Here is a 19565-nt window from a genome sequence, read left to right on the forward strand (position 1 = left end):
TTCGGATATTGTGACGACAGACAGCGGAGCGTTCTACCGAGATCCTGATTAGCCCGTTCGCATTGCCCATTGGTCTGCGGGTGATAACCAGAAGACAAGCTGGCTGTAGCACCAATCTGTCTACAAAACCCAAGGAATACACCTCTTAATCTCTAGCCAACTTACCTCACAAAATACAGATTCCATGTTTTTATCCTTTGTTAGATATATCCCTCCTTATTGATGTTTATAAGTGTGAAAGACTGACTTAATTTTAAGAAAATCATGGTAACCCATTAGTAATTATTCAAGTATTACCACGCTGTTCTTAATGAATTACTTAAAATCTTGACCATTATTTTAAAGTGAAAAACACAGTAACTTATTAGTAATTACTCAGGACTTAAGACATAAATCTTAAGAAATTACTTAAAACCGTGACCATTATTTTAAAGTGAAAAACACGGTAACTTATTAGTAATTACTCAGGACTTAAGACATAAATCTTAAGAAATTACTTAAAATCTTGACCATTATTTTAAAGTGAAAAACAGGGTAACTTATTAGTAATTACTCAGGACTTAAGACATAAATCTTAAGAAATTACTTAAAATCGTAACCATTAATTTAAAGTGAAAAACATGGTAACTTATTAGTAATTACTCAGGACTTAAGACATAAATCTTAAGAAATTACTTGAAATTTGGACCATTATTTTAAAATGAAAAACATGGGGTAATGTACTAGTAATTAGCACAATGAATTATAAGAAACTGTATTCTAAGGTACAAATCATGGTAACCCCCTAGTAAAGACACAATCCTGTACTTTTATAATAACAACACTATTACAAATAAAAGAAATGGTACTGTAAAGGCATAAAGTTACGTTATGCAACCTGAAGCAAGTAACAACACAAACAGTAGAGCGGACCTTTGTCTGCATCCATGTAGAAACATACGACTCATCATAATGTATATATTTTTAATAAATTCTTTAAAAATACTTAATAGTTACACAGATTACTAAATGTTAAATATTTAATTTATGAGTGGTCAGTGCCATATTTTACATTAGATTTTACTCAAAACGGCTAACGCTCCTTATTTAACACAAAATGGCAACTGTAAATCCATGTGCCTGGCTTTGGTTGTTTCTTTGCATCGCAGCAAAATCTCTTCTCTGTTTCGCTTCTCTTCTCTGTTTCGCTCTTCTCTGTAGCTTTAGCAGTTTGTGAAAAGATAAGTCCAATTTCTTGTTGAATCAATGTGTTCAGTTAATCGCACAACAGCTCTTTCTAATATTAGCCGCGCAGTGCACTTGCTGTCTGAGTGACTTCCGCATAGTTTTGACGTCATACACCTCCCCCCTCCTTAAAGTGACAGCGTATGGGTTCAGTTCATAATCAAATCGAACATGGATTTATTAACTATTTACCATAAAAGCAAGTGATAATTAAATAATTTAGATGGGGTTAATTCTTACGTTTCTATTCTTACGTTAATTCTACGTTCTGGATTTGATTTAATCATGAATCAATATAGATAACATAAAGGATCAAAATGTGATCATATAGGTCATACACGCACGCGCACACACACACACACACACACACACACACACACACACACACACACACACACACACACACACACACAGACATCATAATTAATTTACAGCAACTGTTAATATGTGTTTAATTTATAGTCTTTTTAAGTATGTCTTAGTTAATGTATTGTTCACCAGGATTTATTTAACATGTAATAGTTAATAATGACTATTAAATAAGTAATAAGTAACTAATTGTTACTTAACCCAAACATTAGTATGCTATTAACTACTGATTAGTTAATCGCTCTTCTTTATTAGTTACCAATAGCGATAACACTGTTAATGCAGCACTAACCATTTGTTCTGTATTACTTCCTGTGTAACTACCTATTAAGTATGGATCATTATTTTAAAGTGTTACCATGTTGGGTTATTTCAGGAAATAGTTTTCCTCCGTATGCAACAAGTAATTTACAACTGGTTTATTTTACACACAGAGACAGATTCTGCGCAATAAATTAATATTTGCCGTTCATGAACGTGTTTTTCATTGCACACCACTGTTTGCAGACTTGCAATGCTTTTGGCAGTATTTCAGCGCAAAAACCGTGCCAAAAGTGTAAGTGCGGAAAAACTGAGGTCAGATGCATACAGTTCATACTTATTTCGTGTAAATATGAAGTTTCAGTTTTTCAAGACATGAATTACACTTACGATTAACAGTAGTATGTTGCAAAACTTGTTTTTTTACGCTTGCAACTTGATTTACACCTTTACAAAACTTTTTTGCACATGCAAATTTATTTTACGCTTGCAATGTTAAGTACATTCGTACAAATTTTATCCTGCGCATGCAAATCTTTTAGGCGCTAAATTACCTTCATATCTTTGCCTCTAACTCAATGTATTTCAATGGCTCACTATGGGCTTCTAGGAACTAACTGAAGTCTCCGTGAATCACGTGACGGCCGAGCTTCTGGACTTTTGGTTTCTTAGCACAAACAAGAAACAATAACGCTTTAAATACCCAAACACTACACAAGACACCTAAAGCAAAGCACAAAGTGCAGCAGTGAGTAAACACATGATTTTAAACAGTATGGATCAATCCGGCGAATGTAATGATTGAGCTGTGTTTTGTAGGGGTGGCACGGTTCACAAAACCCTCGGTTCGGTTCGTATCACGGTTCTATGGTCACGGTTCACGGTTCAGTACGGTTCTTGTTGTTATTTTTTAAATTTTTAACACTCCAGAAATGTATTATCTTATTAATGTATTAATTATCCATAATTTAGGATACAGTATTAAAAAAAGTTATATCATGTAATCATGCACAAACTGAATTTGACTTTAAGCACATTGGACCATCTCTGAGGAAAGCCAGATGAGATTTTGATAGAGCAAGAGGGAAGACATTGATGATTTCAACATGCTTTTCATTTAATTGGCAAAAAAGAGAATGTGTATTGCCATCTACATAAACTTTATGTGCATTTTTAGCACACAAAGATAACTTGCATTTATTAAAATGCCAACTTCAGTGTAGCTCTTAGATTTATCACTGAGAGGCTGCTTTAATACTGAGAGTTTATGTGGACGAGAGAGAAACATAACCTTTGCACCTGTAATATTAAAATCTCTTTAATTCTCTTTTGTCCACTTTTGACCACTTCTGTCCTGATTACTTTGAGGGGCAATTTCTGAAATAAGATCGCGCAAATTTCACACGCTAGCAAAATGAATCTACGCGGAAATCAGCCGCTTTAATTTGATCAATGAAAGGCTAAAAATAGCGCTGAATACGAAAAGACGTAAAACATTGTTGTCAGTACCTCAGATTAGATAAATGGTCGGTGAGAAGGCGATCTCCTGTGGCTGTTGGAGCACATTCAACCCATAGACTGCAGTTCTATCTATTGTTTTATTTCCGCTGTCATCATAAGTAACATGAAATAAAAATATGTTTCCACACACCAAACTTATATGACGCTGGCGCATCCTCCAACTGCGGGCAGACTTCCTTTTCTCTCCCACTTGCCATTTCTACACGTAACATAACCTGCAGTACTTATACTCCAAACCAGTCACCTCTTCTTTCGCGCGAAAGGGAAACACGCTATCTGAGGTCACATACAGGGCATGAGACTACATTGCGCATGCCATGAACCGTTGAACCGTGCGGTACACACGCGCTCCGAACCGAGACAAGCGAACCGAACGGTTCGGATTTTTTTCATGGACCGTGCCACCCCTAGTGTTTTGTCTGAAGTTTAGAGCTGCTGTGTGCATCATGCCATCCAGAACTGAAGCCTCTACAAATTATAATGTGGTTATAATGTAACGCTATAGCCTATAATCAGGGTTCTAAATTAACACCCGCCAACCCGCCAAATGCGGGTTAAAATTCATTTTGGCGGGTGTTAATAAAAACTTACTAGCCAGTTTGGCCGGTGATGCATGAGGCATTGCATGCATGATACATAATGCTCTGTTCTCGGACATTTATTCCTCTGTCAGTACTTCCTACATTTCCCATGAACACTGTACCGTAATGCTACGTGATGATGTTTCATACCCCCATTGGCTGCGCGCAGTTTGCAGTGAAACTAGCGCGAGAAACCATGGAAACGAACGGAGCGCATCCACAAGAACACACAAGGAAGGCGGCACATGCCATAGTCTAAATCTGTTGTGCCCCGGTGTAAATCTCAAGTTAAGATTTTAACAGTTAACTATGTATTCCTTTAAAAAGTTAATAGCGGCAAAAACGGATCTATATGCAATGTAGTTACCCAACTTACGCTTGTAAAAGCGAATAAGCGATGCAGCAGGCGCACTGACGCATACACGCACAAAGCCATGTCTGCACGTCATTGTGTTTATCCACGCACAACCGCATTCAACGCCACGCGATTAAGTTGGCTTATAAAAACATGACGAAATTAAAGTAAGTTTCTAAATTATAATGTTAATCTTATTTTGACTTATTTTCATTTGAGAAAAAAATGAAACGAACAATTTGTGGTGGGAACAAATAATTTTAAAGTTGAGGCAGTAGGGCTAAAGGACCATGAGAGTGCCCAAAGTCATCAGAGAGTCAATTAAAACGTTAATTAAAACTGCCAAGCCAGGTCGTATTGAAGAGAGCCTTGCTGAGAGAAGCCTCACTTTATGTGTGTTTTTCATACCAACAATGTAAATAAAATTATCAAATGCATTCATAATTTCTCTTTTTCACCGGAAAAAATTTGGCTAGTGGAAATGCTGATTGGCTGGTAACTTTAGAAAGTTACCAGCCACATTGGCTGGTGATCAAAAAAGTTAATTTAGAACCCTGCCTATAATGTAAGTGAGCATCTTTTTTATGTATTTAGACCTAGGTGTGTGTGTAGTCATAGCAGTGAGTAACAATATGTTATAGTGTGCTGTCACCAGCAATGTTTTTTCATATGTTATGGTGCGCTGTCACCTGATTTTGTCAGTCATCTAATATCTCTATGATCCTGTCCTGTCCTATTCATTGTAGCCTGCATGTGGACATTGCGTCATCACGTGCTGTAGTAAAGGGCCCGCCTTGATAATCCTTCTTAGGGGCCCGGTGTTGGCTCGTTACGCTGCTGTGAATCACTCACCATCATCTTGTCTGTTTTCTTGTACTTCTTAACTCTGTCATAACAAGAGCTTTAAACAATATGTTTCTTGGGATTTTCATAGATGTAATGGGTAACACTTTATTTTATGACCCACATAGTACCGTGTAATTAAACCGAATCTACAGCATACCTATTTGTAACAAAAGAGTACCTCTACAGTACTTGTAGTTATAAGGGAACAATATTTTAAGTGTGGGGTAATAAGGGGGTAAGAATATATGGAAAATTATTCTCCAAGTATTTCATAACTACAGGGTACCTATTGTAATATTACGTGGTATGTATGACTTAATTCTATGGGTAATATGGTCTATGTGTAATATGTGTTTTTTTCATATTTGCTACTTACCTGATGAAGTGTTTTGTATAGCCTACAGTTGATGTCTACAAGCCACGTCGGCAAATAAAATATAACACACAATAAAAATAATAGCAACTTGTACCTCTTTGATCTGTATATGTATACATGAGTTACCAGGTAACTCTTGTATTTGCGGGCTGTAAATTAAAGTGGGACTTATTCCCCGATTGTTCTGTGTATGTACCAGGTAACTCTCATATTTGCGGGCTGTAAACTAAAGTAGCGCTTTGTTCACCTCTTGTTATAAATGTTATAGGGTAAATACCATATTGTTATTTTTATTTTAAAACAACTTATTTCAAAACATCGTTAAAACACTATAATTAAGCCAACACTTAATGTTTATTATCACATAACTTTTATTTAAAATAAAAAGTCATGACAATTTTTCATTGTTTTTGCGGCTTGGCTTCCTCTGTTGGTGTTCTTGTCCACTCGGATGATGAGTTGATGTCGTCTCACAAATGCTGTTCTGCATTACATATAAAAAACATAAATGAAAGCCTTCAGTAAATGTTTCTTCACTGTGCCTTGACAGAAACAGAGTTTTCCGAGCCAGTTACGTTAATAACTTTAGGCTTACTTATGTGCTAGCTAACCTGCTACCGTTAGCTAGCAACTTTCTTTAAAAACATTGTTTGAAATGCGTGAGTCATGTATTAACAAAACCAGTCACCTTATCCAGCATGCGGATCCTGCTAACATCACTCGCAGCCGTACTCCACAGTGTAGAACGTTTTTAAAACCTCTTAAAGAAATTTCACCTCAGGATCGCGTTCCAGCAAACCTCCTGCAGACGGCCGCGCGTACTATACCTGCGCAGTGGCCTACGCATGTAGTCGTCTTTTGCTTTAGCGGGAGCTGATATCTGCTGTTGTTTCATTCTGGTTTGCCATTGCATAAATTATATTTGGCTAAAATACTTGTGTTTACAGTTAATAAATTGCAAAGCACCACTTCAAATATGTCCGCAAATGTAGGAGTTTCCTGGTAAATAGGGAATAAGTTAATTGCTATTTTTATTGTACTTACCTTAAAAAAAAGATAACCACATTAAATCAGCTGGACTTTTCTTATTAAAAGCAAGTAATATAGGCTACTAAAATAAAAGTGATGTGCTGTTATATTTATTTGCCGATGTGGCTCGTAGACATTGACTGTATACAACATTCAGTAGTCAATGTGAAAAATTCACAATAAAAAAATAAAACATAATTTCCCCATAGACTTGACTAAGTCATACATACCACGTAATATTACAATAGGTACCCTGTTGTTATAAAATACTTAGAGTATAAATAATTTATAATTCTTCATATTCTTACCCACTTATTACCCCAAACTTAAAATATTCTTCCCTTATACCTACAAGTACGTACTGTAGAGGTACCCTGTTGTTACAAATAGGTACGCTGTAAATTCGGTTTAATTACGCGGTACTTTGCGGGTCGTAAAATAAAGTGTTACCAAAAATAACTATCAAGAATTTGAAATATGATCTGAAACACACAAAATAATGAACTGAATGATTACATATACATAATTTACGCACTGCAAATGTTGTCCTGGTTATAAAGGGTCTTCCTGAACTCCTTCACACTGTGTAAAATGAAAATTATTTATAATTTTCGCCAGTGGCTCAGTGGTTCATGTAGGTTGTCAACAAACCGGAAGGTTGGTGGTTCGATCCCTGGCTCCACCTGACCAAATGTCGAGGTGTCCTTGAGCAAGACACCTAAGCCCAGCTGCTCCCAACGGGCCGGATGGCACCTTGCATGGCTGACACCCTCGTCGTTGTATGAATGAGTGAATGTGAGGCAAATTGTAAAGCGTTTTGGAGGGCCATGGGTCTATGAAAGCGCTATATAAATGCAGTCCATTTACCATTTACAATAATTCACCTTGTGTATTACCATCAAACAAAAGGTGTTTCTCAAATACGAGGATGCATCCTAGGAAGGGTACGTTTAACCCCCAGTGGTCCAAAAACGCGGGGACGCGTTTTGACGTGTTTTCTCCTTATCATAGCAGAATCAACTTAAAATACTCCATCATTAATAATCAAACACTTACGTGTTTGACATCATTTGAAACTCTGAAGGGTCCTCTTTAATTAGTGTACATTCACAATAACAAGAGATCTTTGTGTTTTTGTCAAATAAAGAAAATAAACAGGGTGCGCATTTAGACATTTCTGTCTCCGCCAGCTGTCTCTCAAATCACGTTACAAAAATTAGTTGAAACTCCACGAATACTCGTCACACAAACATGATACACATATCCAAAGAAAGCCTGAAATGTCTACTTTTAAACAAGCTAATTATAATCAAAAACAAATATTTGCTGTTTATATAATCTGCATTGAAGTAAAGAGAGTACCGTTGTTCCTGGCTGAGGCTGTTGACATGGTAATGAAGAGACCAGCAGTAGCATATTCAGCCACATATTCAAAGCATAAAGTTTGTTCAGATTTAAAGACTTTACCGCATGTTTGGATTATAAACTTTAAACACACACGTGAGGAATATCTTCATTTATGTCTGGACATTGAGGAAGAGAAGCGTTTATCTTTAACGTTACCTAAGAGGAGGAACAATGGAAGATGCAATGGAGATCGGAGGATAGATTCCTGAAGAAACTGTAAGTCATTTGTCTTCATTTATATTTGCTATCATGTAATATGTTATGGCTTGTGCAGTTCAGCCTACATAAGCAACCTCAGCAGACTGCCGCTTCGGATTGAAAAACTTTCGCATTGTTTACAAACGAGTACGCGGGATTTCACGTAATGGCGGATTTCATTGTTACATGCTGTACAGTGTTAGACATCGTTTTTCACTTTCGTATCCTTCATCCCTGCTGAAAAAACCAGCATACCAGGAAGACCAGCATATGTTGTGTTTTGGTGCTGGTTTGCTAGTGAACACCAGCTAAACCAGCATCAAACCAGCATCAGCACCAGCTAAACCAGCAACAAACCAGCATTAGCACCAGCTAAACCAGCATAAGCACCAGCTAAACCAGCATTAGCACCAGCATCCCATGCTGGTCATACCAGCATATGTAGTGTTTTGGTGTTGGTATGCTGTGACCACCAGCTAAACCAGCATAGACCAGCATAATTCCCATGCCTGGTTTGATGCTGGTTTTTTCAGCAGGGATTGCAAATTTGAGTAATGCTGCACTGCTGTATCTTTTAAGTGTGTGCTGTAATATGATTCCATGTTTACATGCTTATTTACAAACAAGTTTGTGTGATCACGTAATGGCGGATTTCATTGTTAGATGCTGTACAGTGTTAGACACAGTTATTCACTTTCGTATCCTTCATGGCAACTTTGAGTAATGCTGCACTGCGGGATCTGCTGTAATATGACATTGTTTACATGCAACGCATTCCATACATTGCGCTTTACACGCGACGCCATTTTATTATGAGCGACGCGTTGTTTACACGGAGAGCTCGCGCACATTGACGCCATATGTGAGGTGTTTTTAAAGTTCATACTCGCTTACAGAAACGCGTTTAAAACACAAGATAGACGATAAGGGGAAGGGCATCTGAAAACAGCTTTTTATATAACTAATCATTGCAGATGTTTATCTGAGATACTAATTTAGTTTATGTACATGATAGTTTATCTGAATGTAGTGCTATCATTTACCCATCAGTTATGTATGTAAGAGTATTTCTGTGGACAATTTATGCTAACAGCTGTTCATAACTCTCTTACAGGTCTGCATCCCTCTCATCAGTACAAAACTATGAAGTGGAAAAACCTATTCACACTTTTTGGACATAAAGTTATATGGTAACATGAGCCACATGAAGTTTACAGCTCTGTTGTTTATCAGTTTCTTACACAAGTTAAGTTTTTGAATAGGGTGTGTTTCCAAATAAACTGAAAATGTCCTACTGACCTTCAATCAGGAAAAACTTCGGAGTCAAGTGCAAGTTAACAATATTTATTGAGGAAAATAGAATGAGAGATCAGGGGCCTCATTTATCAAGCGTGCGTACGAACAGAAGTGCGCGTAAAGTGTGCGTAGGAACAGTTTTACGCAAAGTGTGGAATTTATCAAAGTGTACTTATACGTAGAAATGTGTGTAAATATACGCACACCTCGGAGTATGCGTACGCAGAGCATCTAGTGGTAGAATAGCGATACTACACAGGACCGTCCATCCACAGCGTTAAAAGAACACTTTGCCTATTTATTATCCACCCCAAGGTGTTAAAAATGATTACTGTTAATAAAGTAACTGCAAATCAGTGTTGAAGTTAATTCATGAAATTTGTGTCTAACCCTATATTAGAAAGCTCTATCAAATGCTTGACACAGTGGCTTATCTTGCATTATTGGAAGACTTGGCAAATCATCCATTCCGCCGGGAGCGCGTTTTCAGAGATCGCGCCGATGATGCTGGTTATGCGGCTGTCCAAGGAAAGTTCTGTCATTGTCTGTCCTCCTACAGATTTCACGTCGGTGTGCTGTGACATGGTTTTTTTTTGGCTGATAATTTAATGTCAAACCACTTTTTTATTTCTAGAAGTGTTCTCATACCCAACGGAATTAAACTCACTGGTAACATGTTCCCATGCAGATTTGTTTTCTTTTGTTAGAATCCTCCCGTACTAAGTGAACCAAACAGATGTGTTATTAACCTCATCATCCACCAGTAACTCAATTTCTGTGTCTTTAAAGTTCCTCTTTTACGCTCTCTTTGCCATTATTGCGATGAGCAGGGTTTAAATTGGGCCGGGGCCGTCCGGGGCTAAGCCCCGGCACATAGGCTGAAGGTCTCGCTCTGCTCTTGTCAGTGTACCCGCTGCGCTGGTCCGTGTGCACTGACGCGAAGGGAATAATGCGTTTTCATTCATTATGGGGCATACTCACCAACGCAAGTTCAACGATTTGCGCGAGCAGATTACTTACAAAGTCAATGCAAAGACGCAACCAGGCGCGTCCTCGCACGGGGAGATGAAAATGACGCGAATTGGGTGCCGCAATTGCCGCGAAAACACGCTTCCCTTTAAATGCGTCTTCGCGCAAGTTATGCAACTCAAGCGAAAAACCTCAGAACTTCAAGAACACGCTCTCACGCAGGATCATTTGACGAGAGAGACAGAGAGAGAGAGAGAGAGACAGAGAGAGAGACAGAGAGAGACAGAGAGAGAGAGAGAGAGAGAGGTAAGAATGGTGCCCACGTCGAGAAAACTTCATAGAAGACTAGAAACGTGTAAAGGATTAAAGTATGTATGTCACTCATCTAATTACATTCTGTTAAGGATAACACTGGATATAACTATTGTATAGTTTAATAAAATAATGTATTTTGATTACACAAATCAAACCTAACTATATGATTGTTTAAGCTGCTGACCAGCATAGGGAATCTCTATGGCTAATTTATAAGACATGTTGCTGATACAGTACTGTGTGTTGTACCTTTTCTTGTTAATTGAGTCTTTTGGGGTAGCCTATCTTATGCCTAGAATTATTCAAGGAGGTTGATTCTTTTAACTTCCTTTAAAGTTTGATCAGTTGTGCATAATGACATGTGCAACAAATGGATATAGGGTGTCAAACTCATAGATTTGCATCATTTAAAATTCAGAAGCTCTTTTTAAAATATTTTGGGTCAACCTCTGCCACAGCTTTAAAGCTGAAACTTATCAAATCCTATCAGAGGTCCAGAATGTCATTGAAACACACCAGTGGCTTTGCTATCATCAGTATTAAACATGTTACCCATCGAAGTACCCCTCCCCGCAGAGCCCCCCCACATAACAAATCCCAATTTAACCCCTGGCGATGAGGGAAAAAGCACAACCACGTGACTTATAACGGGAGGTGTTGTCACCATATATGGTTCATTGGAGGCGTTTCGGAATGCAAATGACCATGAACGTGCACGAGCATGGTGCTTAAGAACAAGTAGGATTTATCATCAAGGATTACTTACTGATGTGCGTACGAACCCCGTGCGCACGTTTGATAAATCCCGATTTTTTTGTAAATTTCATTCGTAGGTACAAATATAGAACATTTTCTACGCACTGTTGATAAATGAGGCCCCTGGAGAGCAAAGTCACTGGTAGATCCACTGTGAAATCCTGGAGTAGATGAAGCCACCCGGAAACAACTGGTCACCGCCTAAAAACGAAGCGAACCAGCGGTTCCGAGAAACAACAGTCATTAGAGTCAATGCAGTTCACAATGGTGAAATAGTGTACTCCACTCACGGGTGATGATGCAAACCGATGAGAAACAGAGACAGCTGGTATACCGCCTAGAAACGAAGCGAACCAGCTGTTCCGAGAGACAAACAAAGTCAATGAGTTCCAGTAATCCACAAGCGAGCGGTCCGGGCGAAGATGAGTCTCCGGACGCCGAAAACCAAACCTGGGGTAACAAGAGGAAGAGACAGAAATCGTCCGACAAGACAAGGCAGGGCAGCAGGACTGTGATAAAAAAAATGAGTGCTCAACGAAAGACAGGACTACGTGCAATATAAAGGAAAAGGTAAACGAGACACCACCGGTGAACAATTACCGAAACAAGGGGGCGGAGTTAGTGAACACACGAGGAACCAGCACCACAGGTAAACAACACACACACACACAGATCACACAGCCATCGATCACCCAGCAGTCATGACAGTAGCCCCCCCTCCACGACCGGCACCAGACGGACCGGGAGACTCACCCTGTCGCCGACGGAGGTCCTCGATCAACCCAGGATCCAGAAAATCCCGACCCGGAACCCAGCTCCTCTCATCCGGACCGTATCCTTCCCAATCCACTAAATACTGAAATCCTCTGCCCCTGCGGCGGGAGTCTAGTAACCTCTTAACAGTATAGACAGGGGCACCATCCACTAGACGAGGGGCGGGGGGATTAGGGGCAGAGACATGAGGGTTATAGCAAGCAAACATCACAGGTTTAACCTTGGATACATGAAAAACAGGGTGAACCCGACCAAGAGAAAGGGGTAACTTAAGCTTTATCGTCACCGGATTAATGACCTTAGAAATACTGTATGGCCCAATGAATCTCGGAGCCAGCTTACGAGAAGGCTCACGGAGAGACAGATCCTTGGTAGAAAGCCATACCTTTTGAACACAAACGTAACGGGGTGGAGGTCGCCGATGACGATCAGCTGCAGCTTTGGTTCGTCTGGAATTAGATAATAACAGTGTCTTAGCTCTCCTCCAGGTGCGTCTGCACCTGCGTACGAAAGCTAACGCAGACGGAACCGCTGCCTTGGGCTCCTGTGATGGAAACAGGGGAGGTTGATAACCGATGGAAAGTTCAAACGGGGATAAATTGGTAGACGTAACGGGAAGAGAATTATGAGGATACTCAACCCACGGGAGCTGATCGCACCAGGAATTCGGATATTGTGACGACAGACAGCGGAGTGTTCTACCGAGATCCTGATTAGCCCGTTCGCATTGCCCATTGGTCTGCAGGTGATAACCAGAAGACAAGCTGGCCGTAGCACCAATTTGTCTACAAAACTCCTGCCAAAAACGAGAGATGAACTGAGGACCCCTATCTGACACTACGTCAGTCGGAATACCATGTAACCGAAAGACGTGATTAATCAAAACCTGAGCCATCTCTTTTGCAGACGGTAGCTTGGGCAGGGGAATGAAATGAACCGCCTTCGAAAAACGATCCACCACAGTTAGAACAACAGTGTTACCATTAGATGCCGGTAAGCCAGTGACAAAATCAAGGGCTATATAAGACCAGGGGCGAGAGGGCACGGGCAAAGATTTAAGCAGACCAGCGGGTGGTAAATTAGATGCTTTATTACGAGCACAAACCGAAAAGGCTAGTACAAACTGTCTGACGTCAGTGGACATAGAAGGCCACCAAAAACGCTGACGGACGGCAGCCAACGTTCTCCGAATACCTGGATGGCCGACAAACTTGGACTCGTGACCCCACCGGATGACATCGGAACGTAACCGCTCAGGAACCCATAGGCGACCCGCTGGACACCCCTCCGGAACTTCCCCCTCCCGACCGGCCTCTCTCACCCGCTGTTTGATTCCCCATACGAGGGCGCTGACCACCCTCCCCTCCGGGAGAATGGTCTCCGCCCTCTCCGAATCAGACTTCTCGAACAGACGGGAGAGAGCATCAGGTTTGGTATTTTTCGAGCCAGGCCGGTACGAGAGGGTGAAGTTGAAACGATCAAAGAAGAGTGCCCAACGAGCCTGCCTAGATTTTAGTCTTCTGGCCGAATGGATATATTGAAGATTTTTATGATCCGTCCAGACCAGAAAGGGCTCCGAGGTTCCCTCCAACCAGTGACGCCATTCACCCAAAGCGAGTCTAACCGCCAACAGCTCCCGATTCCCTATGTCGTGATTACGTTCTGCTGGGTTTAACCGGTGAGAGAAAAAAGCACACGGATGTACTTTCCCATCAATAGACGATCGCTGTGATAAAACGGCGCCTACCCCGACATCAGATGCATCCACTTCCACTATAAATTGTTTAGCCGGATCGGGAATAGAGAGGACAGGCGCAGAGATGAACCGGGACTTTAACACATCAAAGGCCTCCTGAGCCTCTCTATTCCAACGGAAACATACGTTAGGTGAAGTGAGAGCAGTAAGAGGCTTAGCGATCTGACCAAAATTTCTGATGAAACGCCGATAAAAATTGGCGAACCCCAGAAATCGCTGAAGCTCCTTCCGAGTGTCGGGTACTGGCCAAGCGGCAACCGTCTTAACCTTAGCGGGATCGGGACGAATTTCTCCCTCGGCAATAACAAAACCCAGAAACGAAACCGACTTCCTGTGGAACTCGCACTTCTCCGCCTTAACGAATAGTTGATTCTCTAAAAGCCGTTGTAAAACCATGCGAACGTGCTGAGTGTGTATCTGCATGGAGGGAGAAAAGATGAGAATGTCATCGAGATACACAAAGACAAATCTGTTAATCATGTCACCCAGCACTTCATTGACCATGGTCTGAAAGACAGCCGGAGCGTTACAAAGACCGAACGGCAGAACGGAATATTCCCAGTGTCCAGAGGGTGTATTAAAGGCTGTCTTCCACTCATCGCCCTCTTTATTCGTACCAAGTGATAAGCGTTGCGCAGATCTAGCTTGGTAAATACGCACGCTCCCTGCAACAACTCGAATGCTGATGACATTAATGGCAAGGGGTACTTATTCTTAACAGTAATGTCATTCAGCCCTCGATAATCAATGCACGGACGAAGGGACCCCGTCTTTCTTCTTTACAAAGAAAAATCCAGCACCAGCTGGAGACGAGGAGCGGCGAATGAGACCGGCTTTAAGAGTGTCATTAATGTATTTATCCATAGCCTCTCTTTCTGGTTTAGCTAGGAAAAATATGCGACCCTTAGGCGGAGAAGTGTTGGGAAGAAGTTTGATCTCACAATCATACGACCGATGAGGAGGCAGAGAAGTGGCCCGGGATTTACTGAAAACCTGATACAGATCCGAGTACTCCGCCGGGACCCCTGAGAGATCGACACCCGGAACCTGCGAGACAGAACAAGAGACAAGAGAAGGAGCAGGACCAAGACAAGAAACATAACACGAAGACTTCCAAGATAACACAACATTGTTCTGCCAATCAACGTGAGGATTATGTTTGGATAACCAGTCATGACCTAATATGACTGGTGATTGAGAATCCTCTAAGATGTAAAACTCGATTTCCTCACGATGATTGCCAGAAACAAACAAACTCACAGGGGGTGTACGGTGCGTGATCACAGCCATATGCTGGCCCTTTAATGTCCAGGCAGACAAAGGAGAGGAGAGAGGAATGAATGGGATACCCCAGGACTTGGCCAACCCAGCATCCAAAAGACACGCCTCCGCACCGGAATCCAGCAACACCTGTGACGAGAAAGAGTTAATGATAACAGGTAGCGTAGTGCTGCTTACGGGAGATTTAAATGACGATGCGCCCACCGAGACTCCCAGGTTCATCGGCAAGCTTGAGCTTTTTACCGGACATGTAGCCGCCAGATGCCCCAGCTTGCCACAATATAAGCAGAGGCCATTAGACAGACGACGACTTCTCTCACCAGCAGAGATACGAAACTTGCCCAGCTGCATAGGCTCCTCGGAGGGCGTCTCTGAAGCGGTCTCCCCTGGTTCCGACATCAGATGGCGAAATGAGCGATGCAGACTCAACCCTCAGAGCCAGATCGATGGCAGCTTCCAGTGACGTGGGCGGCTCCCTCAGTGCAATCTCGTCTTGAATGCCCGGTGTGAGACCCTCGAGAAATTGAGCTCTTAATGCCTCGTCGTTCCAATTGCAGCAAATAGCGAGAGTCTTAAATCTGATAGCAAAGTCAGAAACAGAGTCATTACGTTGCCGTAATCTCACCAACTCAGCCGCTGCCATGTCTCCCTTGAGTGACCGATCAAACAACTTTAAAGGAACACGCCCACATTTTGGGAATTTAGCTTATTCATCGTATCCCCCAGAGTTAGATAAGTCCATACATACCTCTCTCATCTCCGTGCGTGCTGTAACTCTGTCTGACGCAGCCCCCGCTAGCTTAGCTTAGCACAAAGACTGGAAATGCATGGCTCCAGCTAGTATACTGCTCCCAATAAGTGACAAAATAACGCGATCATTTTCCTATTTATGTGTTGTGATTTGTATAGTCAAACCGTGTACAAATAACAAGGTGATATGAGACACAGCGATCTTTTAACAGTATACATACTGAGAACTATATTCTCTGAAGACGAAGCACTGCCGCATGGGCGGAGTGATCTGCTCGCAGCACACGAGAAGCCCCTGGTGAGGAGCAGAGAGTTCGGTCAGAGTTGTGCAAATCACTCCGCCCATGCGGCAGTGCTTCGTCTTCAGAGAATATAGTTCTCAGTATGTATACTGTTAAAAGATCGCTGTGTCTCATATCACCTTGTTATTTGTACACGGTTTGACTATACAAATCACAACACATAAATAGGAAAATGATCGCGTTATTTTGTCACTTATTGGGAGCAGTATACTAGCTGGAGCCATGCATTTCCAGTCTTTGTGCTAAGCTAAGCTAGCGGGGGCTGCGTCAGACAGAGTTACAGCACGCACGGAGATGAGAGAGGTATGTATGGACTTATCTAACTCTGGGGGATACGGTGAATAAGCTAAATTCCCAAAATGTGGGCGTGTTCCTTTAACATCTCCTCCTCAAGAGCCTCGAATGAAAATGTAAATGGAGCTTTAGCCCCCCAGGCGGCCATGCCCCAGTCTCTCGCTCTTCCCGTGAGTAACGTCAGAACGAAGACCACCTTGGAAGTGGATGAAGAAAATCGACGGGGTTGGAGCGCAAAGACGAGAGAGCATTGTTGCTAAAAGGATCTGCAGGTGTTGGGATCGCCGTTGTAGGTGGGAGGTGTTGCCGTGTGTGGCTCCCGTTCAGTCGAAACGGCTCCTCCAGATGTGGTTGGAGCTTCATGGTGAGGAGTCACTTGGTCCAAGCGATTACTGAGCTCCTTAAGTTGCTCAGACAAAATACTGAAATCTCTGGCCGCAGCAGACAATAATGAGGAATGTTGATCGATGGCCGCCCCCTGCTGGTGAAGGGCGGTCTGCACCTCCAGACTCTCCAAACTTGCTGACTCCATTAGTGGCGCGCTCATCTGTCAGGAAAAACTTCGGAGTCAAGTGCAAGTTAAAAATATTTATTGAGGAAAATAGAATGAGAGATCTGGAGAGCAAAGTCACTGGTAGATCCACTGTGAAATCCTGGAGTAGATGAAGCCACCCGGAAACAACTGGTCACCGCCTAAAAACGAAGCGAACCAGCGGTTCCGAGAAACAACAGTCATTAGAGTCAATGCAGTTCACAATGGTGAAATAGTGTACTCCACTCACGGGTGATGATGCAAACCGATGAAAAAACAGAGACAGCTGGTATACCGCCTAGAAACGAAGCGAACCAGCTGTTCCGAGAGACAAACAAAGTCAATGAGTTCCAGTAATCCACAAGCGAGCGGTCCGGGTGAAGATGAGTCTCCGGACGCTGAAAACCAAACCTGGGGTAACAAGAGGAAGAGACAGAAATCGTCCGACAAGACAAGGCAGGCCAGCAAGACTGATAAAACAAATGAGCGCACAACGAAAGACAGGACTACGTGCAATATAAAGGAAAAGGTAAACGAGACACCACCGGTGAACAATTACCGAAACAACGGGGCGGAGTTAGTGAACACACGAGGAACCGGCACCACAGGTAAACAACACACACACACAGATCACACAGCCATCGATCACCCAGCAGTCATGACACCTTCATTTCTATTTTGATTATATTGTTAACTTCTTAATAAACCTCAAACAAACATGTATACATTTGTCCTCACATTCTTTACTGTAGTTCCCTCCTGCCTCATTATGCAGCTTATTATGCAGCTCATTATGCGAGGCTTTGTTTGCTAGCTGTCAATCAATCCTTCTCGCATAAGGCCCCTCTAAACAAAAAGTGTCTTACAATTTCTAAATCAATATATTGGTTTATGTGAATAAGCAGGCAGGATGATTTTCACATCATTTTAAAGAAAAAACTCTAGACTACTAGATTCTGTTTAGGAAAGTGTTTTTTAAAACATGTTTAGTATGGGTTTTGTGGACTTATATCAGTGACTTAAAATTTTAGCTTTTTTTAAAAACCATGCATAAACCTTTTTTTCTCAAAAATACAAACATGTACATACATGTAGGTCATATAATATTTTAGCCCAGTTTGTGCTGAACGCAATGTTATCAGACACTTGCCATTATTATGTTTTAAAGCAACTGAAAAAAGACCAAATGTAAGAGCATGTCAGAACGTCTCGGTTACGGATGTAACCCTCGTTCCCTGAAGGAGGGAACGGAGACGTCACGTCGTGACCGACGAATTGGGAACTCGCTTAGAGAGACCAATCTGCTTCGAATACTACTAAAACGCCAATGAACTTGGCATTGAGATATTTGCATAATGCTGGCGCCGCCCCGCCAGGTGCGTATATAAGCAGCAGGTGCAAATAGGGAAATTAGCTTCTTTTTCGCTGAGAAAGCCGGAAAGTGTGACCGGCCGTAACAGCAGGTGGCAGCACCTGTGGCGACGGGACGTGACGTCTCCGTTCCCTCCTTCAGGGAACGAGGGTTACATCCGTAACCGTGACGTTCCCTTTCAGTCGGTCACTACGACGTCACATTGTGACCGACGAATTGGGAATCCCTACCAAAACGCCACTAGGGGCTGACCTCTTCCAGTGTCTGCAGAAAACCCTCCAAATCCCCTCAGGGAAATGGAGAAATAGGATAGGGCAGAAAGGCCGGGCACTAGATGTTCCTTTAACCCACAGAAGTGCCAGCGACTGGGAAGCGCCCTACCTGAGCGGGATAGGAACGCTGCGGAAGCCACCGCCCCTCTTAAGGGCTAATGGTGGACGATAAGAATAAAGACAGCCGTGGCTGTGTAAGCAAAGCAGTGCTCTGCTAAGGGAAACGTGGGCTGGTAGGATTAACCCCACGGAAAAATACTCACAAAGGAACCCGGTGGGACACAATGTGGAGCCCGAGCCAACACGTAGGTTCGCGAGGATACAGCTAGTGAAGGCTGACAGCCAATGCTCCGCAACAAAGGCTGCCAAGGCAGCGGAGGAAGAACAATTCAAACCATTACGCATTTTTGCTCTGAAGGCCTTCCATACTGACACAGTTATGAAGCATCAGTTGGAGGCTGCAAGCCGACCTGCGAGACTGTTCTTCGTGCTCCCCCTGGTGAGGAAAGAACACGAGAGGATACAGGCTCGATACGAACACTGTAGAATCTAATGAACGTATTAGGTGTCGCCCAACCAGCAGCTCTGCAGATGTCTGTTAGCGAGGAACCACGAGCGAGAGCCCAAGATGAGGCAACACTCAGTGTTGAGTGCGCTCTCAAATTAAAGGGGCAAGGAATGCCCTGAAGATTATAAGCCAGGGCGATAGTATCAAATATCCAATGAGAC

Source organism: Paramisgurnus dabryanus, chromosome 4 (genome assembly GCF_030506205.2).
Source record: "Paramisgurnus dabryanus chromosome 4, PD_genome_1.1, whole genome shotgun sequence".
Classification (NCBI taxonomy): domain Eukaryota; kingdom Metazoa; phylum Chordata; class Actinopteri; order Cypriniformes; family Cobitidae; genus Paramisgurnus; species Paramisgurnus dabryanus.